Source organism: Haliaeetus albicilla, chromosome 8, assembly GCF_947461875.1.
Source record: "Haliaeetus albicilla chromosome 8, bHalAlb1.1, whole genome shotgun sequence".
In the NCBI taxonomy this organism is placed as follows: Eukaryota; Metazoa; Chordata; class Aves; order Accipitriformes; family Accipitridae; genus Haliaeetus; species Haliaeetus albicilla.
Genome location: NC_091490.1, coordinates 9,133,214 through 9,157,484, shown reverse-complemented (window position 1 = coordinate 9,157,484; position 24,271 = coordinate 9,133,214). Strand labels below are relative to the sequence as shown.

The 24,271-nt window shown below is 40.3% G+C and overlaps 1 protein-coding gene across 2 annotated transcripts in view; it reads right to left on the bottom strand.

Moving 5' to 3' along the window:
* LOC104314751 (AGBL carboxypeptidase 4) overlaps positions 1-24,271 on the bottom strand; it is a 977,524-nt gene that overhangs the window by 135,557 nt on the left and 817,696 nt on the right. The gene's annotated exons all lie outside the window — the stretch shown is intronic.

Genomic DNA, 24,271 nt, shown 5'->3' with positions numbered 1-24,271 from the left:
ACTATTAAGGGAAAAACTGAGTACTTGCTTGTTTTTACCCTTGACAATCGTAAAACCACATGTCCAGACCTGATAAACCTTTTCACTAAAGAAAACCTTTCTCCCCTCCATGTGTTACCCGTATGTATACTTTTTATTATTCACCCTTTTCTATCAATAACTTCCAGCACTTGGAATTTATGTGCAGTATTTAATAAGAGCTGGTGTGAATGTCGAAAGTATCTTGGTAAGATGTTATGTGTCAAAAAGCGATCATGTTACAGTGTGATGGATTAATATGAAGAAACAGCTTGAAGGCAAGGTATTCATCTTTTTTTTTTTTTTAAATGACAACACTAATACATTTGTTTCAGTTCTGAAATTAATTTCCTAATAGTAAGAAAGGTCAAAATGAACGAGAGGCATATGAGCCTTTTTGTCATCTTTAACAAATTATCCAAAACAAGCCTGTCAGATCAAAAGGGATAACATTTTGAGTAATAAATGTTAGTACTGATTAACTGGTCAAAGTTAATTCTTTTCAGGAATTGCTACATGCAAAACGTAGAAACCCATTAATTTGATTTTTAAAAAACTTATTTCTTTTATCATATTTTCAATACAGGGTTTTTTTGGAAATAGGCCTACTAAGTGTCTTCTGCAAATGTCTGTCAGAAGGAACAAACCGAATATGGTATCTTCAGCAGTGCTACTTTAACTGGTGAACAAGTCAAATGAACATTAAAAAATATCCTCCAATTTATGTAACACTCTTGAATTTAGGCTCAAATTCAGGAAACACAAAAGCTTATGTATTGCAAGTGCTCTCCTGAATTTTAGCTTTGAAATGCAGGTATTTTTGAAGTAATTTGAAACATAAGTGGGAAATTAATCAAAAGAAAAGGGAAGGGGATGTTTTGCAATTCTCACTGGTTTTCAGATATCTGCTTTTCAGTGGGATTATGGTGCGGGTTTCTTCTGAAAGATCTGCTCTCCTAAGAATGCAATGATCTGCAACGATTTAACATCCAGTTATAGAATCCTGAACTTTAAATCAAAAAAGAAAGATCCTCATTATGACTGGTTCAAAACTGGTAGCGGCAGGCTTATCACGAGGGCTGGGTTGCTCTTCTGGGTATGTTTAGTGTGTTCAGACTTTGAATGATTAGAAACTCCTTGGGGTGAGGCTGGGGCAGAGAAACCCCAGTTCTCTTAGGTGACTCAGAACCAGTCTGAGGACAATAGCCAACAATGTCCAGCAGATGTTACAGGCTCCTCACTGTCGCCGCCTATGGGACTTCTTCAGAAAAGAAAAATGGTCCCTCCATCCGTATTTCACAAACACTACAATGTGTGGGAAAGATGCAAGTTATACTGCATCTGCATCATGTATAACACCTGGTTATAAATATACACGTCATTTAAATAGAATTTTAGGAGCCTGTATTTCCCAGATGAAAATCCAGCCCGTCTCTCCAGAGACCAGATGTGATTCATAAGATGCAACTTGCTGGCAGACCATCTGCGTCACAAAACAATGACAAACTTGTCCTCCTTGTCCAACAATACCAGTTGGGCGAAGAAAAATTATTACCTCTCCTAAAAGCCTTGCTTCTTTTCTATTCTGAAACCACAGAGGCCACAATAACATTACACCTCATCCCACAAGAATACCTTCACGTCTCCCAGAACTCTTCACTGTGTGGTCCAACAAATCTTTTTTATGTTTTTGTAAGGCGATCTCACAGAAACTGCAGGTGACGAACGCAGACAGCACTGTGCAGTAGTATGCGGGGCAGAAGACAGTTAGTTGGTTTCTGTGCCATACCGCATCACTTACTGGCCTGAGAAAGGGCTGCTCTTAATTTAACCCACACAATTACAGTCATTTTCCTGGGCAGGCAACGTTTTCAGCTTAATACTACCTTTCTGTCCTCTCATGGTGACTGTGTAACCGTTTTCAGAGAATCCAGTGCAGTTTCCAAGTCTCTCTGTAAACCAGCTTCCTGATTAGAAATACTGACATAACATTACTCATCCAGCTCACAGTGGATACCTTTGGAGGCAAAGGCCCACCAGTGCCTCCAGAAGTATCTGAGTTGCTCCAGTATCATATCCTCCACCAGCGCATATCCTCTTATTTAGGATCATGTACTACAAGTGCCCTCTTAGCAATTTCCACAGAACTACTAAACAGTGGGTCATGGTCTTGACACAGCAAATATCCGAAGAATTTCTCTGTGCCAGTTTTCAATCACTTAGAAAATGAGTCCCTTTTTCTGTTTTAACTGGGAGACTACTCCAGCAGTCTAATAGCCAGGGAAGTTTTCCCCTTAACTTATACCTGTTAACTTACACTGCTAAACATTTGGTCAACACTAAATAAATCCTTTTCTCTTTGGGGCTTATGCAAGTAAAAAAAATCTAGAAGAGAGCACAAAGTTAGGTGACAGGGAGGTGGGGAAATATGCTGGATTCTGATAATTGCTCTTCTCAGAATAAAGGGTTTCCAATTTATTACAGTTGGAAGGATTTCTACAGCATAGAGAAGGCTATATCAGTCCATACATATTAACACAAGATTGGGCTCTCTATTATATCAACACTTTTCCGGAACAGACAGCAGCATGACTAATCTCAAAGCTCCAAAAAAGAAAGTGTCTCCCCTTTGTTTGGCCTCTGAAATCTTCCAAATATTAAAAAAAAAAGGTTCCCTTCTCTTCACCTCCTCCTGCTACTAAAAAATCCACAAATCCCACAAACCCCCAACAACATCAACCCCCCTCCCACAAAAAAAAACCCTAAAAATCTCTGAGAAGAATTTAAAGTAAAAGAGCTCATTCAAAAATAAAACACAAAGATAAAACACCCAGTGGTAGGTTCCTTCTAACTGGTGAATTTATTCTAAACTCAGTGAGGAGAACTGAGTAAAATAAAGGTCAGACCCTGTGCTGGGAATTCCCCTGACCTTTCTGGCTGCATCCATCATTGGTATTACATAGAACGTGCCATTTATCACACCAAACAGAGAGCAAATCTTTAACTCCTTTTCTCTTCCCAACAGTACAGACCCAACAATTATTCAGATTTTAAACACAATTGATGTTTATCCAGCTTCTTTTTACAGCTCTGCCTCTTTGGGCTTCTCACTTCTCCAACCACTGGGTGTACAGTAGGCAACTGATAAAGCAGGGAGCATAAGAGAACCACTGTGTCTTGGGGAGATGGGTGTGAAGGGGTGGATTAAAAAAAAGCATTTGAAAAGGCCTTTTAAAAAGGGACTGCTAGCCCAGTCAAATGATATTTGTGCCAATCCTCTCCTGAATTCAGGATCATATCTAGGGAAATCTGTCATTACAGAGGAAGAGGATTCTTTGAAAGTTTCAGGCCTTTAGAAAGCACCAGGTAATTGTTCTGCTGCACTTTCTACAGAAGTTTGGCACCTGCTTAAAACAGATTTGGCTCTTTTTTAAGGAGCCCTCCAGCTGTGAAACCACCATGGAATGGGCTACTGCGAGCTGCATGGAGCAGCCCAGCCCGTCAGCACCTTGATGAGATTTGCTCATCACCAGGGCTGAACTTTTCACTGACACAGAAATTTCTCATTTTCTTCTTAGCCCTTCTGATAGCAAAGTATGATCAGCCCAGAATTGGAGACCAGAAGACAAAAGAGAATATAGGGAGGAGCTATCGCCATGTGGCGATTCAGGTTCCCCAAAGCCACAGTGATCAGACTAGCACTGTCCCTCCTCCAAGAATTTCCAATACTTGTTCCAGAGAAGAAAATGAACAAGTGATGTCGATAGGGTCTAACAACCACACTGGGAGCGGTGGAAGGGAAGCCTGGAACAATCGCATCTCCATCTAACTACCCTTTTGGGTTTACAGCTGCACTCCTGCCCAAAACCCACAGTATTCTGCTGAGAGATTTGTTCTCTGGGATGCCCCAGCTTGGCTTCACAGACTCAGGCAGTGCATGGCAGGATTCAGAGCGAGCCCCCTCCACCCCAACATAGGCACCTCTTCTTTCCCCTGAAAGCTAGCAGTATGCCTAAGCCACACAGTGCGCTGGTGCCATTCGGTGTCTTCTGCTTGCATTTGATACACACATTACCAGCACTAAGGACCAATTTGGGAGCTCACAAGCTTCATCCTCACAGAGAATGAAGGAAGACAGAGCAGTTGCCAGGATATTTACAAAAGAGTGCATGGGGCAACTATATTTGCGGAAGGTTAAACAGCCTAATGCACGATATGAGCATCTGTGTCATGAATCAATGATTGAAGTAAAGTCTCTTTCATCAAAATTCAGCTATCTCAACCATGGTAAATAATAGGCTAATTAGGCATCTGCTCAGTCAATGTCCAAAGGGACAGGCCAGTTCCTGGCACAAAGTGAAACATTTGTTGCACCAGTAAAAAGTCATTTTCAAGCCTGTGAACCACTTACAGCAAAAGGAATCAGCTCCTTCCTTTACCAAATGATGCTCCCCACAGGGCGGAAAATGAGAGCACCTCCACCTTCCTCTTCCTGCTGGCAGGGCTTACAAACTGACCTTGGGTGGGTGAACCTGGCGCCTAATCCAGCGCAAGATGCACATGAAACTTAAGACCTAACTTTTAAAAAGTCAATTGCTTAGAAAGGAAAAAGCGGGAAACTCTCATGGTCTCTCTGCCCAAATGTGTCAGCTGTAAGGTTTGAACTTTAAATACAGTCACAAGGGGACAGAATTTGACCAGACAACAAAACAGGCAGGTCTGGCAACACCAGTAATTAGTTTTCCTTGCATAGACTCAGCCAACCATGACATGCTTATAGCCCAATAACTTCTAGCAAAGGTACATGCTTCAATTGATTCCTGACTGCTTCTCTCCCCTTACCCCTCAATTTAGGCTCACCTTCCCGTTCTATTTTCCTTTGGTTCCATGGGTGCAGCTTAACACAGAAATCAATGCATCATCTTGTTGTGGTGGGGATAGCAACATGCTCCACAGCTGGTTGTGGCTGTGGTACTGATGCAGTGGGCAAATCCATTTGAATGACGGCCAGATTTAAGAGGCAGTCTTCTAAGGTTGATTGAAATAACCACAGAACTGCAAGGATTATATTCCAGTAGGGAGGCTGCAGATTCATCTTTATTCAGAAAAAATGCCATTTCTTCCCAAGCACTCTTATCTGTCCCTCACACTTAGCTCTAAGATTCCTTCAAGCAGTGAAGTGCCACTGCCAGGCGACTGAATACCTAAAGGCCACTTGGCACCAAGCAGCCCCTCAAGCAAAATTTGTAACTAATTTTCCTTTCTGACACACCTTTAAAATAGCCAGGTGGAGTTTTTTGTCTCAAGATTCCTCATTTGGCTGGACATTGGATAGGAGGACAACTCTTAGAGGGAGACAAGTTGGTCACCCGCTCCTATAATACCATGAGAACAGTCAGCAGCTCCCCCTAATGAACTGTTTCTTAGGTTTTCTTCTCTTAGCACACCGCCTTAATGCATCAGCAAGGTTCTCTATGCTCTAAACCAAACTGGCCATGTGCCTGCTATGGCATTCCCTGAACTCCCGCATTGCTCCCCTAGGACAGACTAGATTTTCAACGGCAGCTTGCAGCAGATTTAAGAATGGAAAGTTTTGCTGAATGCAATATGGTCATGAATAACATGGGGAGTTTATTAACCTGTGTGTTATTTATTTTGCTACTAAATTCAATCCATCCACTTTATTATATCCAAGGGTGTCACCTCACAAAATATGTCAAGCCTGCTCAGTTATTGCCCAATGTACAGTAAAGCTGTTTCCCTCATATTCCATGAGGTTATTCAAAATTACTTTAAAATGCCTACTACTACAAGAAGTTCAGGGGAAAGCTAACATCCTCTCTCTGCCCTTCTGTCTCCATTTGTCTGGCTGACTATTTGTCCTTTTGCACCTTCAGCAAAATTTCAGCAAGGTTTTTCATACATATCCTGTCTGAGAATTGTTTCTGAAAGCTACAATCCTCAAGGCCATTACCAGATGCATTTTTAAAGATACTGTGAGAGGGGAGAAAAAATGCAGAGCTTAAAAATATCCTCCTTTTGCAAATATAATTTCTGATGTCAAACTGTTACAACAAAATTGGCTCTTTCTGTATTTTTAGTTTTTAAACATGTCACTTCACCCTTTGAATTTTTGTGTCTTACCCTCCTCCTCTCCTCTAATTGTAATGCACAAGGACTGAGTAGCACCATGATAAAAGTACGGAATACAAAGTATAATTACTTCAGATGAGCAGAGGAAAGTTAAAATAAATGGAGTTTACTGGTACTGAAATAATAAAGCTCAGAGAAAGCTGCAACAGCATCCACGTTCTTGCATACCAGAACTAGCTATTTTGTTTATGAAAGTGACAGTCAAAGCAGCCTAATTCTCATGTGTTCAGAGAAACCAAATGTACCTTCCCATGCCCAGGACTAATGGAAATCATGCTGTTTGTCTTTCAAAGCTTCAGCATGGACACAGAGACGCTTTCTAGGCAGGCAGATCAGAGAAATTTGACCCAAATGTACATATGCATAAATAAGTAACTCTGTATTTAGGGTTGGCTTTGGAAATATTTTTTCCCCCCAACTCTTGTTCCCCATTTACATGTCATCTTACAGGCCACGACAAAAGCCATCTACAGAGCACATTGTTCCTCAAGCAGACTTCTCCTAGGAGCCTTCCTAGGGAGTTTAACTGCTTCCATGGTCATTCCATGGCCAGGAATTTGGGTGCAGAAGGCAGGAGAGGACCATTTCCAGGAACAGGGAGACTACAGCACGCATTGGAAGATCCCACGTGCATGCCTCCCCTCTCTGGGGACCAAAGGGTCGAAGCCTCCTAGATAAGAGCTAGGAACTGATGCTCTGAAGTCCCTGCCTTGAAGACTGTGGGAAAGTAGGAAAGCTGCAGGGCTGAGGGCTGAATAGAGGCTTGGTTAAACTCAAGACGTGGTGTTGAGAACTCTCACATTTAGTCTAAACAGCTGCCAGCCCTAATCTGGGGGGTTTTCAGAGTGCATAGGGAGCGAGTACTGATTTCAGGATGACTTTAAACATTTGCATACCGTAAGGTAAATCAGTATCACTCTGCCCACTCTTTCTGAAATGTAACAATTCCCTAAGCAAACTTTTTGAGCTTCACCTATGCATTACTACAACCACTCTACGAGGCTGAAGAAAACAATGGCCAAGTGAAAAGCATACTTAGGGAGGGATAATTCAATCTGTTCTGTCTGCAGTCTGTTCTATCAATTCCAGTCCAAAGGATAAAAAAACTAAAATACCCCATCAAGTCCCAGTGTGGCTCAAGAGGTCATTGACTTCGTTATTAACAAAGCTAGCCAGGGTACAGAGCCAGCTAGCCAATGTTCAGCTTTATTCTCTCTACAGGGTCCTGAAAGAGGGTGGCAGCTGGCAGTGCACTCCAGCCAACTCTCCATCACACAAGTTAGAGAAGGAAAATTCCTGTCAGGTCATCCGGCCAGTCTCCGAGTTCCTGCAGGATGGCTCCCTACAGCTAACTAAGGGGCTGTGCTCCAATTAGCACGGACCCTTTTGATGCTGGCCAGCCTGCAAAGCCAGATGGCAGCTTCTCCTTGGCATTTTGGGCCTGGGTACCCGGTGCAGACCACAGTTTTTGTAACGGCCTGGTAAATGGCTCCCAAGCTTTATTCCAAATGCTCTGGTCTCTCCCTGAATGGCAGTGTAACTAGATCAAATCATACTTCTGAGCTCCACAGGGAAGAGATGCAGATGAATACCTTCGCAAAATACATAATCAACAGGAAAAAAATGTATAAAACTTACTATAGGTGTAATATATGTATAGAGACATACACATACACTTTTCCTACTGCTCTCAGTGCATGGATATTAGTGGGTTCAGATGATAAATCAATCTGAATGGCTAAAAGCAGCCACAGTAATTATTTACAGCTTCCACTGACTTCAGTAGAAGATACTGGCACTCTCAGAACAAGACTGAAAGCTAAAATAATATTTCACTTGGATGAATTTCTGTGTTTCAGATCTAGCAAACTGCATTCGAAGTTATTTTCACTAATAACATAAAATCACAATGTCTATTATGATATAAATTTTCATTGCCCTTTGGTATTACAATACCGCAGGAATCAACAAAGTCGTTTGCAAACACTCTGTACAGAATACCACCTTATTATACAACAGTGTTATATATCAGTTTGACTAACACAGCCAATAATTGCTAAATATTTATTTTTGCAGAGAACAATCCACTATTGTGACAGATATAAAATCCTTGCAATAATACCCTAGGTTGGACGGGCCTCTTTGCACTACTTTAGCCAACCCACTCCAAATCACACTTTCCAAGGGTCTCTAGAGTGCAAGTGAGCAGTTCACTGCCCCTCTCCCTCTAATCTTGTTAGAAAGCAACCATGCCACTTGGAGAATGATCTTTGGAATTAACAGACTAGAACCAGGACGAGATGGGATCAAGCAATCAGCATTTTCCAGCTCTCAAGGAGAAGAAAAAAAAAAAGAAAACATTTGCCCTTTAAATCAGCTAATCTCTCCTCCACCTTGGACTCTTGGAAAAAAACCCCAACCTAATAATCTAATAGCTATTCCTGTTCTCTCACCATCACTCCTTCCCAACTATAGTCTCAGGCCTCTTGCTTTTAAAAATAGTCTAAAACCTGTCAAATTATTCTGTCGTGATGAGACATATTCATCATTGCAGAGCTAGAATAATTCTTATTTCAAAGGACAACTGGGATTTTGTGCTAGGAAAATCAGGTAAACAGATTTAAATTGTTTTCTAAACAAAGAGCTAAAACCCCCAAGGAGTATTAGAAGATTCAGCAGCTCTCACTTCTACAGCTGTACTTTGAGTTGCCACAAGTAAGAATTTAGGCTCAAAACCTTTTCTCTTAGCTTGTGCCTTCTAGTGAAAATTCCTTGTTGAACTGAGCAAGCTAGGAGATAATTAAGTCATTTGCTTAGAGCTGTCAGGCTGGACAATAGCCCACCTTCGTCACCATTCTCACTCCCAGCTCAGGTCAGTTTCATCACATTTGTTCTTTTTTTTTTAAAGGAAAGGAACACTCAGCTTATTTGAAAACAAAATTCATAGGTCTTCTTGCACAGCATTGTCATCATGGCTTTCATTTCCAAACAACTGAAAATTAGGCTAACCTTTAAATGTTCCTGCATTGCTTGGCAGACAAAACAAACATGACAAAAAATATACTCTTTCTAATTTTAGAAGCATCCAGGTCTGATATATGCCAGATAACCAACACATGCCATTTTCCTGAGTCACCAACACGTGGCATCTTGCTGCTCTGGCTTTCACACACCGGGGCTGAGGGATGATGGAATGTGTCTGCCGGTGGCAGTAATAGCCTGGTACCCTTAGCAACATTTGCCGAACTGTGAACCTTTGCTTACATCAGGCCAGATCAATACAGCCATTATCAAGGGGCATAAACAGAATACAAAGCTGTCTCTATTGCATGAGTTAACTGCAGCAAGAGGAGAACATCCAGCTCCTGAAGGGCAGACTCACCAACCAAGCACAGGCAATAATGTATCCATAGACTACAAGTCATCAGGGAGGATTAAATCTACCCATGCTGAGATTTAATTCTACAGTGAGTACCCTTTTTGGGGGAGGTCATAAACCACCACAAATTCCCTAGCAGAAGACCAATACTAAGATGAAAGCAGTTTATTTTCAAAAAATACAAACCAACAGATTAGCTGAACTCGGAACAGAAAAAGATTTTTCTTGATGTATATCTAAGTAAACAGTCTTCAAATAGCACTCCACTGATGGGGTCTTTGCCAGAAGTGACTACATTTCGGTAGGGCATAAACTGATTCCTAACTAGCATTTAAACTATGGAACTTTGGATTTAAGATATAATGAGACAGGACAGGTTCCTATTGCAGAAGGTGCTTTTGAAAATCCAAACCTAAATGCAAGATATTCTCACAATTAGAAAATGATCTTTTAGGGGACAGTCCATAAATAAAAACATTTAAAGCAACAACCTATTTAACACAATAAAATGGTAACATTAGTAGCATTACATTTTCTGCAGTGTTATTAATTGAGCAAAAGCATCAAACCCACCAAAATTCCCCATCAAATTCTATACATCAACACATAACAAGGGTAAACCAGACCAAAATGCCATGATGGAGGAAGGAGCAAAGCTGGACTTGCTTTACAAACTTTGCATGCAAATTATTTTGCAGAGCTCCCTTTTCAGCAATATTAAGTGCATTGTTCACTTCTCCTCCCTGCTGCAAACGCTCCATGGTGTGTGTTCATCTTAACTTAGATTTTGCTGTTTACGCTCAGGCAACCCTCTGTTTCTCCCAGAAATACATTTATGTGAACCAAGGCTTCTCAGTCCTCATAATGTGATCCTTCCTCTTCTTCTTACCATGTTTTGAGAAATAGTGAAAGAATTGTCAGCATTGTCTCTAAAGGAGTCACCCTGGAACATAAGTAACCCCACCAGAAATGCAGGAGACAGCTCACATGTTGGAGTACCCCTGGCATTCTGCAGACTCAGGCAGACTTATCACATAAAGTGTGTTCAGATTCTGCAGCTCACGCCATCAAAGTGACCCAGCTCAGTAATCCTGCTCTACATTGCAGTTTCCTATATGTCAGTTCCCAGAAGGTAGATATACTGAAGAAAAAAGGAAAAAATTTGTTTTAAAAAAAGAAAAAATAATAAAAAAGAAGATGAGCTTAACAACCTTACCAGCACAGGGATGGGGTTCTGAAGATATTTGGGGAAAGATTTGATATTCCAGATGCTCTTGCGAGATAAACCCTCTAAGCTCTTTTAGATCAGTCCTTCTGTCTAACAGCTAAGCCACCAGAAGTTGGGGAAGCTCAGACTTTAATGCCCATTTAGGAAAACCATGATGGATGATATTTAGTACTTTGTAAGTCAGGCTAGATTATAACGGTGATTCCTGTCTGGTTTTAAAAACCTATTGATCCACTGGTGTCAGCACTGCAGAAGACAGCAAGTAGAAGCTTTCAAAATACTTGTAAGATGGGGACTATTGCTAACTTTGATGCTGTAAAATTCCAACACCATGATGTATCTCCTGACAAGAAGAAAATTAAACTTCTGCTAATTAATACATTAATTTTAATTGGATTTTTCACAAGGCATATAGTAATCAGATTCCGAAAAGATGACTGAAAGCATCCATATAGGAAACAACAATCGATTATGTTAACTCTGACTTGAAAGAGTTAAGCTACTAATGCAGTTTTCTTGTCTGAGGAACCTTCCCAGTAGTTTTGCATATAGTGGTCCTCTGGGTTTGGGATACTTTCTAAGCATATACTAGTGAAGGTAGTCAGCAGAAAAGCTTTAACAATAATAGGAATTAAGTCTTGTTCCAGTGCAGCTTGAGCAACACTATGAATAGGTCACATACATCGTGAAAACCAGCCATGAAATATAAGAACTTGCAGCCATCCAGAGACTGATTAATGATTCAAATAAGCAATCTCTTTGCATAATAGCACTTAGGGAACATTATAGACACAGACCCCACTCAACAGCTTAAACTGGGCTCTAGATCAAGAAAACATATGCAAAACTGCAGGGTTGCTGCCTGCAAAATCTAGCTAGTAATGCTACCGACATTAAGCTATTTTTGATACCTATGAGTCTAAAAGTGCAGTTTCTCAGGTTTAAGAAAAATAACAACTCTGGAAGCAGCTCTGCTTCATTATAATTCTCATAGCATGAGTTTTTAAAAAGGAAAAGATCCTGGCAACTTGAAATCATAAAGGATATCTTCTATACTTTTCAAAAGAGCAACAGTATTATTCGCTCAGCTCTAGTCATCCACTCTGTGACTAAAGCCTATCTGCTTAAAATATCCCCATTGGATCCATTAGTTACTATACCTTTCTTTAAGCTCTTAGGCAGCTGCTGTGTTCTTCTCATAGGATTCCTGTTCTAGGCCCAGGCTTTGGACGACACAGTAAAACAGGCACAAGATGAAAATAAGCAGTGGAGAATCCTATCTACAGGATTATTTGGGATTACTATTTTGGAATGAGATATGCCATGAAATCAAGGGACCTAACCTATACCTTTGTGTAGTGTCACAAAGACAATATAGTAGCCTCCACTGAGAATAATTATCTTTTATCTAGGGAAATTATAGAGTTTGTAGGCTTTCCTCTTCCCATTGAAAATAGTTTCACATCTTTTTTGGAAATTTAGTGATACTGTATGGCACTGCATACTACAGCCACCAAGGTTCAGGTAGCCTCAAGCACCATAATTACAGGAATGCAGAGGTACACGGGATAATCAGAAGGGAAGAACAGAGCTTTATTTTAGGCAGAACAACTGTTATTTGTCCATAAACCCGATAGTGCCAATCCAGCCGTCATACAGCCACTCCCTTCTATTTATTCTGGGGAATGCAGGAGCTCGTACAAGAGCAGCCATACAGAGATCCCTAGATGTGGGCAGCACATGATATTTAAGAAAATAATGCAAGTAAAATCACAAATATGAACAATGCTTCCCCAAGTAATAGCATCCCTATTTTTGGCAGCTTCTAGATCTCCCAACTCCAGGGACAGCATTAACAGCCTTTGACAGATTACTTCCTGTTTCTGTGTTTTTGATAACTTGGCTATATTTGACTTTTTGTTTTTAACTAATTTATCCCTCCTCAGATATCTCTCCTCCAAGCTGAAGGGCCTATGCTATATAAACTTTTGTCATACACAAGTAATTTCAAAAAATTTTCAGAAAATCTTTATTCAGTTATTTCTGAGACAAGGTTGTCAGAATCGTACACTTTTCCCAAGATACAGGTAAACATATGAAGTACCATAGTGATGCATCTAACACAGTCTTTGCCTTTTTAAGCACAGCTGATCATTGATAGGGTGATTTGAAAGCCATCTCACAAGTTTCTTTCCCAAGCTGTATTATATTACTAACTGGCACTGGACTTTTTGTTGTCTGCTTCTTAGACTTGACTTCCCTCCCTCTTCATCACAGACAAGTGTCTTTGCATTTATTGACACTGGACTTCATCTGCCATTTTATCACTCAGTATCATCTTCCTGTGGTGCAACCTTGACTGCATCAAATAATTGTATACCATCAGAAAAATCCATTCGTTCTTTTTTTCTGAATAATTTATGAATAGATGAATAAAACCAAGCAATCTGCACATGTAATTGTGCCTGATGTGAAAACTCATTTTTAATTTCATTTGTCTTTAATCCTAAGGAAGGATGCCCATGTCACCCAATGACAACTTGGATTCTTAATTTCCTTAAAATAATTTGGTTAGCAACTTTTCCAAAGCTTTTCAGAAATTCAAAATAAGCAACAGGTAGTGGATTGCCTTTACCTTCATGTCTGTCAATTCCTCCAAAAAAGGCTAACAGATGTATGAGGTACAATTTCCTCATCCAAAATGATACGTACCATTAAACCACTGTTATCCGTGTTATCTGACTTGCCCCTTACAAAGAGCAGCTCTAATTTGGGAATTCCCTCTAGGCTCCTCACAGTGAACACCAAAGCAAATAATTCATTTAGCTTTTCTGCAAAGACCTTATTTTCCTTGAGCACTTCTTTTACATCTTGATCATCTATCAACCTTATAGACCTTCAGGCAGGCTTCTTGCCTCTGATGTGTTTGAAAAAGTTTTTATTATTAGTTTTTATGCCTTTAGCAAGTTATTCTTCAAAATTGTTTTTGTCCTCTATTATTATGGGTTTGCATTTAACTTGCCCGAGTGTACTGGGGTTTTTTCCTTAGTTCATTTGGGCAAGACTTCAAAGGGTGTCCTTTTAATGCTAATGGCCTTCTTCAGTCTAATAATCCCCTTTGCTAACTTCTCATGCGACCTTTTATAAAGTTGTGGAGTTTTTCAAATAGGGGTAGTACTCTCTAATGGTAAAGCTGCAAAAATGCATTCCTACAATGGTGATTTTATATAGCTGCCATGTCACCTGAAAGTGTTATTTTGTTCTGGTTTGCCCTTTTTGCTACTGCTTTTAGTTTTCTTTTCCATTTTATGTTAGGCCCCCTTTCAGAAGTGTGTGCCAATCTAAGGACTTTTTGGCTTTTGTACTCCACCAGGATTGATGAATTTCAGCATGTTTATGTTTATTATTACAGAATGATTCTTTGACAGCTACATCTTCAATCAAGACTTAATCCTTGCTCAGGGATAAATTAAAAAATCTAGTCTTCTCTTTTGGGCTCTTTGATTTCTTGCTTCAAGAAGATGTCATTTTAAAGTGTATAAATGCAGTTTCTACATCACATTTAATCATGACACTTAATCAGTCCCCATCATTACATTATTTGAGTCCTCATTGCTTCCTTGGTAATTCTGAGCATGACATTATAAAGATGCTTACTGTTACCATCCCATTTTGGCATGGCATTTTAATGCATAGAGGTTGTGAGATTGTTCAGTACTTGTTGATATGATTCCATCCCCCGCCTTTTTTTTTTTTTTTTCCCCTTTTTTGCTTCTGAGCTTTCTTTTAACTATAATGTCACTCCTCCACTGGCTTGGTTTCCTCTGCTATTCGTGAGTAATTTTACACTGCTATTCCAGTGCTCACTGATTGAGATGCTATTATGTCAATATCCTCATTTAAAATCAGCATTTCACTTTACCCATCTTCATTGCATACATTGGGCTAATTGTCCACTGGCTGGGTAAGCCTCTATTACAGCTATCCTGCACCAGCAGAATAGCACGAACAGACATAGTTAGGTCAAACACTTGGCCAGCTGTCTGTAAATCATTTTTGAATACTAAGAGCTCTTTTGTATTAAATAAAAAAGCCCTGGCAGTGACTTTGCCCCTGCATCTTAAAAGGCAAATGCAATCCGAAGCGGAAAATTGAGCTACATGAACAAAGGGCATGTTCCCAATGCTGTCTGAAGTAGGAAAAATAAAATGGATTGGCTCATTCCAGGCATTTCCACTTGCATCCTGTGAGAAGCCCCATCTTTAAGAAGCTCTGGCAAAAGCCAGCTAGAATTGACTGCTGTATAGTGCAGGAGCTCATTCTCCTCAGTGCTCATCAGTTCAAATGCAACCGTTGACTGAAGCAGACTTCTCAGTGACCTTGACTCTGACCCAGTTTATAGAAGCACTTGGGGGAGGAGCAAAAGCGAAGGGGGAATTTTTATAACCGAAAAAAATCTCAAACCCTGTGTCTCACTGAAAAACAGAGAAGGGGAGGAGAAACATGAAACCAGAATTACTGAGGAGGAGCTTAAACATGTCTCCCAGACTCAGGGAAACTCTCAACACAGCACTAAGCATGTCAGCCACTCCCTGATTAATGCTACTTAAAATAAAATTTAAAAAGCCTCTCTCCCCAATGCAGATACTAAAAGAGAATTCGATAACATCACAGCTGTAAGAATCACAGAAAGTAAAAGCAGAAAGAAGATGCAAGAGAGCAACAAAAGAATGCATACTGAACCTCTCTTGTACACTCAGACCAAGAAAAAAAATGTGTGTATTATATAAAGGGAATATTTTCCTCCATTGACAAGGGGTAAATTCTTTGAAGAGATGGCTCTGATTCATCAGCAGGGTGCTGGCAGATGCCCCTAGAAAAATACGGAACATGGCTGTACATCTTCAAAAAACTATTTTAGGAGACACTATTTCCTCAGAGGGATATTTGAGTTGTGTTCAGCCCCCTAGGCATGTCCCAGGAAAATACAACCATGTTTTGATGGTAGAGAGGATACTAAAGCTTTGATGGATAATATTTTGATCCAAGGTAAAAGAAAGGAGTTTGACTAAAGGCCCTGAAGAGCTGTGGAAAGAGACAGAGCTGCTGAGCTAAAACTAAGAAAGCAACAACGCAAGTTCCATGTAGTAGCAATAAAACACCTGGAAGAAAAAATAAGGTGTACAGTAGATCACTGCAAAGTGGAGGTCATAACTAACACGTCTGCCCCAAACAAAAACCAGCAGTGCAAAGATTTCTCAGAATGGCAAACTACAGGAAAAAAAACCCAAACGTGTGCCTGATTTAGATGTTTAGAGCAGCAACCTGCAAATGGTACTGCACATAGATACCCCAAGTCACAGGATGCAACTATTAATACATTTGAGAAACTGAAAGAGTTAACTAAAGGGGTACTTATCCAGAGATATGACAGTGAACCACACACTAATTTGTCTAGAGTGCTTCAAAAAGGTGTCTGAGCGTAACAGAGAAGAACAGCTTAGAAGTGTTGCGTACAAACAAACACTGACCATCATTGCATTGAAACAAAGGAGACTTTGGCTTTAGTGTCTTGGATTAAAATGTTTCATTCTTCTTTGGGAGATGAATTTTAGCTGAAACTGTTCCTATTCTGGATACAGACATTACCAAATGGGGATAGCAAAAAACCCCAACCAAAGAAAACACAACCTGTGTCAGAGATTACGACTACAGTGATACAATTAGCACATTGAGTACAAACGGAGAGAAATTTGGTAGCTCTAGACACATTCCCTGGAGAGCCTAGAGTATTTGACAAAAGTATAGGGGAGCATTGTTCAGAGCTAGACTATGAACAAGTCAGTGCGATCAAAACAAAACCAAACCAACCAAAAAGCCTGTCTAGTTTAGATGAAATGTGGCTTGTAAATCCCAAATTATAAATTTGCCTTTGCAAAAAATAAGGCTATTAGCAGGGGGTAGCCTGAACAGCACACACCTTCCATGACTATCACTTTAGGGAGTTCACAGTTCCAGGTGGGACTTCGTCTAATGGTGTCAATGATTTCTAAGATGTTATCAGAGAAATTATATATTCGCTTATATATATACACATTTATGTATATGAAGATATACATGTAGGCGGTTTACATTTTGAAAACAAGTCAAAGAGAAGGGACAAAGATCATAGATTAATTGGAGATGAGAAGGAAATCTGTAGAGGTTATTGAGTGTATTTGACTGACTTAAAAAGGAATTAACTCTATCTAACCCTTTCCTAACAAACACCTGTCATAAAACCCTCCAGTAGTAAAGATTCAGCATCTCCTGCAAATAATCTATTCTAGTGCCAAACTAGCTCTGCTGCTAGCAAGTTTCTCATAATACTGTGTGTTTAAAGGACCGTGGGAAGGAAGTTGCTGAGATCAGAAGCTACTTTACCTAGCAGAAATATAGAACATATTAGTAGATTGAGAAAGAATGTTTACTCCAGAACAAACTAGAAGTAGATTTGTTAAAATTGAGTGGAAGAAACTGAGGAATTCTTCTCAACTGTTACTCCCGCTCTCAGGAGACTGCTTACGAGAAAATACCACAGCTAACAAACTGATCATGTGCATCACATTTATTTCTGTCAGCAGATACCCAATTTAACAATGGGAAGAGTTAAATGGGAATACTTTTAAACAGTCTATATGAAGTATAACGTTAGCTAGAGCATTAGTAACTCTTATGATGCTAGTCCAACAGTAAGGTGGGAAATACAGTCAAATCCTAAGCAGCTATGAAGCAAAAGCTACAGAATCAGACACTGATTGGCACATTGCATTGTTAAATTACACCCTAGCACCAGTGAAAGGAAGGTTGCCCTTGATACTGTTTTGTTCAACAGAGAACTGAAATAAGAATTATATTTGCAATACTAAAAAGTTACACTTCAGTCAATAGGGACTTGCAAAATGGAAATGGTACAGGGCATCTCTATAATGTCAACAAACTGGCACAGACACAAACATTACTACAGAAAGCAGCCACAGGGTTATCATAATTGAACACATAGTGCATAAGAAGAGGTAATATCTCTTCTAATTTCAGGAGGAGAGAAATAAGAGGCAACATGTTGGCCATTTTACCTGAAAAGAACATGTACTATATTGGATTGAGAATTATTGGCAAAAAATGATGCCTGATGATAGCTGTTTTGATGTCTGAGTGAAAACCATCAGGTACAAATGACAACGCAGGATATCTGAGGGACTATCTGAACATCACTTCCTAGTAGGTTGTTAAAATTCAATATTGTGTTAACAATGATTATTCACTACTATTGTGTTGTTTAGCTGGAGAAGGAAATCTAAGAGCTCTGCTAACAGCAAAATGGAGCCAGGTAACGTGTTATGCTACAGATCTCATTACCCTCTGTTAATCTGTTATGACTCCATATACCAGATGATGCATACCTCAGCTGATTTGTTTGGCTCCGAGTGATTTCTGAGCAATACCAAACCCCAACCCACAGCCTTTCCAAACATTTATTAACATCCAAACTGGCTTCAGCTGGAATGAGAATCAGCTTATAATTTTCCAGTGAAATATATTCCACTTTGCTGCTCCATTTTATAACAGGAGCAGGGGAGATGATGAGGGAAAAGAAGAATTTTTGAACAGAAAACAATTGTTTGCAGTCATTCAAATGTTAGATTAGATAATACTACTTGTGGGCTTATAGTATAAGAAGCCTAAGTGTACAATTTTTGAAACCCTTGCAAGATCTGTTATTATACTTTATTTGTCAACTATCCAGAATCACATTGATGATAATACTAATAACATCATTTCACAAGATGAGTGGAAGTAGAGCCTCTAAGATTGACACAATTTGCAGGACTGACAAACATAAAATTTATGTCATGGTCCAGCAAAGTACATGCATCTCAGAGACCAGCTGCATTTTTCTTAATGTGGAGTTGTCTGGTGAAGAATGTAGCCCTGCCAAAGGCAGAGAGGATGGGAGGTCACTAGAGCAATGCTGCCATTAGGGATAGTTGCAAGCTGTAAAATATCAATTACAGGTTTCTAAGCCTTCTTTTTGTGACCTAGTTTTCCATGGAACCAGAAAGCTTACCTCAAAATATGGCACTGCCTTTATAACCGGCATCACTAGAAAAACAAATCCTGATTTCCATCACCACAAAAGTTCAGGATAACGAAGAAAGTTGGGGGTTGAATGTGCAGCGCATGGAGCGCTCCCATAACGCCACACTTTGAACATGGCTCCTGCACAGTCAAAACTACTGTCCTTGATGGTACACTCTAGATGCTGCTACTGAAGGCCTAGAAAAGAAGTAGGTTGAACAACAACAGCATTGACAGAGGGCAGTTTAAACAGTGTCTGAAGACAACACCGGTCAGTCAGAGCAGCATGCAAAAGGGCAGCGACTAAGGGCCTATGTCAAGCATTAACACCTGAACTGCATCATTGAAAGAGATGGGGGGTGGTCTGGAGTGGTAAGAACATGTGTAATCTCCTGACAGGGATGAACAGAGCTTAGTACCAGAATGGGAGAAACAGAAGGTGAAAAGAAAGTCTATGAGCACAGGAGAGGGCTGAGCCTGTACTCTTTCGCAAGGATGATGGGAAAACCTAGAGGAAACCACTTAGCTGAGTAATACAGTCAACTCTAATGAGTTACAGATTGTCAGGGAGAGAATACGTTTCCCTTCAACTGGCTACGATAACCTGCTTCACACACCACTCAATATTATACCTCATCTGCTTTCTAGTATCTGGGTTTATCAGCAGCTAAAGCAACAAGCTGGAACTCAGAGATCAGCTCAGGCCTTTTCCCCAGGCTAAGCTATCTCCACTCTCTTCCTGCAGTGGTGAAGGTGCATGATGTACTGAGGGGAGCCAACCCCAGTGAAGGATATCCATCTGCCTCTAAAGCAGGGTCTAGAGATAGATGATAACACAGAACCAGAAGAGTGTATGTTCAGTACTTTTGGAAGAAAGCAGATATATTCTCTTTCTGGAGAGGAATGCAGCCATCTGCTGAAGAATCCTGAGTTACATTGACTTACCAGACAAATGTTAATTCATCTGTAGTCTTACTGCTTGCACACCCAAGCCTACCTGGATTGAAAACAAGGCCTCCTCAGAGACGGGAAGATTGGAAACATATGCTTTTGTTCAACTCTAAGCCTACACATGGGATCTTAAAAAACCTTTTCAGCATAAAAGGTGTCATTCAGCCTTAAATATCCCCCCCTCATGCCTGCCTGCAGTATTATGTTTACTCATCCTTCCTTATTAATAATTCTGTTGTCAGCAGATACCCACAAAGCCCACAAGCAGTGTCTCTTTCCCTCCCTCACGCCAGTCCATGGCAATAGCAGATTGCCATCCTTTATCAGTTAATTCATCAGCTCTTGTGGCAGATGTCTGTGTGGTGGATCTAAAGGTTCCAGCCCAGCAGATGACTCAGATTTCAGCATGCTGGGGCTTCATTTCAGCTGTATGTTTTGCTTTGAATCAGTGAAAACTTTCACCCAGAATAGTATTAAAAGTATGCAAAGGCTGCAATATCAAGCACTCCAAAGTCAGGAATGGAAACAGAAAAGTTGCCTATGCAGAAATAATTTAAAACTTTGGTATATATATGCATGACAAAGGAGATGATAATTAATGAGCATACCCCAGGTGAGTGGTTTTTTGTTTTCTTTTCTTTTTGTTCAGGTCTCCAGCTCACTCAGGGCACAAGGTGAATAGCGTCTAACATACGAATCATCTGCATGCAGGACTCCAGCTTCAATGAAGACAGGAGGTGGAAAACAGGCAGAATAGAAGAAAGATGGATGCAAGAAGACAAAGGACAGTGTTGCAATGAGAGTGCCTGGGATCACTGCATCCCATCTCTGCATTTTCATTTGAGGGGGGCAAATCACTTGGAACAGATTCTTCCCAAGCGGTCACTTGTTGCCTATTCCTTGTTTTCTAGGTCCTAAGAGCTCCAAATGACAGCAATAGCCTATTCCAATCTTCCTTGAAGAAGGAAGGGGTGGAAACGAGACAGTGAATGTGTCAAGCCTTGGTGAATGACATGAAACAAACCTGATCCCAGGCATCTTAAATCAACTATCTCAAATGAGTAGGTACTTCTGATCGTAACTGTCTCTGCCTCTGTTTCCTGTCCATACAAGGATAACATATTTGTCTCTCACAGAGGTCCCCTAAAAAATAATTAATTAACACTTCTGAAATACTCCCAGGGTATAGCAATGAGCAAAACAAAAAAGCTCATGAGGAGATTAACAATTCTATCCTCAGAGCAGGATCTGAATAGCGCACAGTAAATACAGGACAGGGCTGCACAATGAAGACTGAATCTAAAACAAAATGCTGAATAGCTGCTTATTATGTGAAAGTTTTCCATTTGGAGAACTCAGTGAGGCAGGGGTCTAGCTGAGAGAATAACGTGAGCCCCTATGATTAAAGACCATATCACAATGCACATACTCAAGGGGACTGAGCTGACACTGAACACACTATCTAAGTTCACTCATTAAATCTGTTTTAAAGAGTACGTTTGCTTGTTGGGAAAAGTGCTGGATGGCCACGTGAAACCTGTCCAACAATCAAGCAGTTATGCTGCGCTCTCTGTCTCTGAGGCTTCATGTTATCCCAGAGATAATAACTGTTTGATCTCTGTAGACCATCCATATCCTGAGCTTGCCAGTGGTGAGCACTTGATCCCCAGTCCAAAACATTTAAGCACCTGCTTAACTGTAAGCACACAAGGAACACTGCTGAATTCAATCAGATTGTGCATGTGTTTAAATCTAGCTGTGCATACATGCTGTATTAGATTCCTCACCTAGGCTATAGACATTTGTTCTCTAGACAGCTCTCTGTGAAAGTGTGTTATCATGCCCAAGCAGAACCTCCTGGCCCCACAGTTCAGCTGTTGGAACAGCTCATATGAACATCCTTTGAGGTACTTCAGAAAAAAGTCAGCTGAGTTGGTTTAAACAACACATTCCTGTTCTGAGCTAATTCCTCTAACCTGCTCCAGCATAGACGGGGGAACCATCTACACGTATCATGTGGTGGAGAGGTGGGAAGGCAGTGATGTCTGGTATATGGGCAGGGAAAGGTACTTAAGAACAGAAATATCTTCAGCCAACAGCACGTGATCTAGAAGAGCAAGTCTGTCACTTCAGTCTGATCTGCAAGACTGACACCACTAGAAACAGCTGAGAATATCCCCTCTCTTCACATAGGCTAACACAATGACAGTAACTTACCATCAGGACCGATTGTTTCAAAATCAGTGACTTGGAGATTAAAAGCTTCCTATCATTATCTGATTTCTTGATCCATCCACTCCCTCCTAAAGATGATATGGTCATTATGGAAGTTGAAACACTTTAAAAATAAAATAAGCACACTTTGTAAAACCCAGAAGAACAGAGAACCACAGGGGGGGTTGGTTTATTTTTACACAGTAACTACAATAAACACTTAGACTTGGACCACTCAGTGCTGGAATCCCTGTAGCTATGGCATTGCGTGCATGTCTCATACCCACTTCACTTATTTCTGTGTCAGTCATCCTCCCCCCTCCAGAATGAACTTTTTTCAAAGGAAACAGCTTATCTTCCATACTGCAGCAGCAGAAGAAAAATCCTCCTATACAGCAGTATTTAAAATGTGTTTTTATGCTCGTATGGCAGCTAATTTTCCTTAAATGATTTAAGGGAATGAATACATCTAAAAGGCCTGCACTGAGCCATTCTGCAACGGCAACATGAAGCTGAACTTCCTGTGCTTTAAACAATCCAATCTTGTGTGGACAGCTCCTCGTCACAGATCTCGTCTAGAATGGGAGGGATGAAGGTTATTTTTTATTACATTATTTTGTAGGGAAGTTTACTTTGCATTTTATTTCACTTCATATTCCCCAGTGTGGGGAGACTTCAGGTGAGGAGAGGGTGGCAGGACAGATGTGTTCAAATGCATAAACCCTGATCCATTTCAGTTTGACAACAGCCTTCCTGCAACTGGTTCACCTATGCGTGCAGCCAACCATCTATCATGCATTACTCATCTGGAAGTTACACTCTACACCTGGAGAGTAGTTAAAATCTTTAGCAGCCTGAAGTGATTCAAAGCAGGTTTTTATTCTGGCACTCTGTCAGGAGGGAGGGGCGGGGTTTTTTTATCTCAAGTACTTAATAAAAATAGTCACTTCTAATGCAGGATGGCACATGTACAGTCCCATGCCCTCTCTCTGAGGTAGCTGGCATGTTTTCCCCTTTTGTCCCAGCACTTTGGGTATGGTCTGTTCATACAAGTATTACTGGGATTAGAGGGACTGAGAAACTGGTATTGCCTGAGAAAAACAATAATGCCATATACTGCATTGTATTGCTGAGGGTCTCTAAAACTGTCAGAAAGGCTGGTATGGACTAGAGGATGATAAATCCAGACAAGAAGGTTTTTTGGTGAGTAGCTAATTCACTGAGAAATGAAACTCTGAAGAGCCGCCTGAACTTTGCTGGTACTTTAATTAAAAAAAAAAAAAAAAAGATTCTTAAATAGTATTTAAAAAAAAAAAAATTAAATAACCCTGAAAATGAAATGTTACATGTTACACTTGTGTTTGAAAGGCTCCTTTTTCTTTCCCTCAGAAGGAAATGAACTGGAACTGGTTCATCTCAGGCTGATCACTGGGGAGGGATGGGAAACAGAGAGATGGAGGAAAGGAAAAGATTTCCATTTCAGACCAACTCTGACCAAACATTTCTTTTGATTTTTCATTTTAGCCACCACAGCAAATAAATTCATTCTGCCCAAATAGGGCAGCTGGAAACTACCAGAGTTTTAAAGCTTCTCAGGAATGGAACAAAGCTGAAAAGAATCCTCGCCCCCCCAAATAGCTTTATTTTACTGACAGTGACTTCTAATAGTACCAGGATTTGTTGCTTTACTAGCTAGAAGCATTTCCCTACACCCAATCTTCCTGTAATGTTTAAGGACCTCTATTCTTGGGAAAAAAAACTTTCTTCTCAGACAAAGCAACCTTCATGCTCTCCATCATCTAGAAGGAAAATTGTCTTGCTATTTGGGGTAGGAAACAGAGGAAAGACCAGGCTGACTGTAAAACTCCTTTCTGTACTTTCCATCTTCATCACTCTAATGCAGCAGAGCTTAGGAGCTTTGGTCACAGGCACAATGCTAGGTGCTGCACAAACAGAATAGAAAGACAAATTCTGTGCCAAACAACTAGCAGTCTAAGAAAATATTTTCCAGGCAATTGGATTCCATTCTATATGGAAGGACCTTGTCTATTAACCTATCTTCCTTGTACCTAAAACCCCTTCTGTACAGGTATTACTACAAGCTGGAAGATAAAAAGTCCAGTTAAGATGTATTGGGAGAACCAGGAGTTAAATTAAAGGAGCTCTTATACTATACATGATGTAGCCAGGAGTAAGAATCCTCTTTCTTT